Consider the following 1,488-nt stretch of genomic DNA (forward strand, 5'->3'; position numbering starts at 1 on the left):
GCTCTAACAACCCACCGCTAATTCATGTCCCCGAGCAACACATCCAAACTGTTCTTAAACACATTCAGGGATGGTGACTCAACCACCTCCCTGGGGAGCCTATTCCAGTGCTTAACAACTCTTTCTGTAAAGAAGTTTTTCCTGATATCCAACCTAAACCTCCCCTGGCACAACTTGAGGCCATTTCCCCTTGTCCTGTCACCTGTCACCAGTGAGAAGAGACCAGCCCCACTCTCACTGCAATCACCTTTCAGGTATTTGAAGAGAGCAATGAGGTCTCCCCTCAGTCTCCTCTTCCCCAGATTAAACAGCCCCAGTTCCTTTAGTCACTCCTTGTAGGGCATATTCTCCAAGCCCTTCACAAGCCTTGTTGCCAGTCACCATTACCACTATCATCAGACATTAAAAGGTTACTCCTAGATCCCACCCTCAGCCTCTCAGAGCATAAGATAAGCTTTTTATTGTCCAAATGCATGGAGCAACAGGCCTTTGGTGTGCAGCTGCTTAGCTCTGTACTTGATACGAGCTTTGAAGGACAAGTCAAGCCTCAGGCAGTGAACTGTGGAAAGACCACTTTATTAAGCAGACGCTAAGAGAGAGTCAGCACTGACCAACGTTTAGACAAAAGTTCCTAAAGCCTCAATAGTAAACAGAACAGTTAATTCCTCAGTAGAAGAATCGAGGAGAATAAAAAATGATTTTTCTAAGAATATAACAAATGCAAATGATACTAGAAATAATAATAACAGATGGGAAATTTATTCAGAAAAATCCATGAAATCACTCTCCTAGCAGCACCCTTGAGCTCCTGGTTCCTCATGCTGTAGATGAGGGGGTTCACTGCCGGAGGCACCAACGAGTACAGAACTGACACCACCAGGTCCAGGGAGGGGGAGGAGATGGAGTGTGGCTTCAGGTTGGCAAACATGCCAGTGCTGAGAAACAGCGAGACAACAACCAGGTGAGGGAGGCACGGCTTTGTGCCGTCCCTGCTCAGAGGGCATCCTCAGCACAGCCCTGAAGATCTGTACATAGGTGAGCACAATAAAAATGAAACAGCCAAGAAACACAAAACTACAGAATATAAGAAGCCAAATTTCCCTGATGTAGGTATCTGAGCAGGACAGCTTGAGGATCTGGGGGATTTCACAGAACTGGTCCACAGCATTGCCTTGGCAGAGTGGCAGAGAGAATGTATTAGCAGTGTGCAGCAGAGCATTGAGAACCCCACTGCCCCAGGCAGCTGCTGCCATGGTGGCACAAGCTCTTCTGCCCAGGAGCGTCTCATAGTGTAGGGGCTTGCAGATGGCAACGTAGTGATCATAGGACATCACAGTGAGAATGGAATATTCTGCTGACATGAAGAATGTAAGAATTGAATGTTGCTTCTGCATATAGAACTAACAAGATTCGTACTTTATTTCGTGGTCTCTTTATTGATACTAATAATTCTTTCTGGGGTTCTCTTTATTTCATTGAAAGGGGGGG

General features: G+C 46.2%; 1 pseudogene; it reads right to left on the bottom strand.

Moving 5' to 3' along the window:
• Positions 1–730: 730 nt before the first annotated feature.
• Positions 731–1,488, bottom strand: part of LOC110391888 — a 1,638-nt pseudogene continuing 880 nt past the window's right edge.

Source organism: Numida meleagris, unplaced genomic scaffold (genome assembly GCF_002078875.1).
Source record: "Numida meleagris isolate 19003 breed g44 Domestic line unplaced genomic scaffold, NumMel1.0 unplaced_Scaffold596, whole genome shotgun sequence".
In the NCBI taxonomy this organism is placed as follows: Eukaryota; Metazoa; Chordata; class Aves; order Galliformes; family Numididae; genus Numida; species Numida meleagris.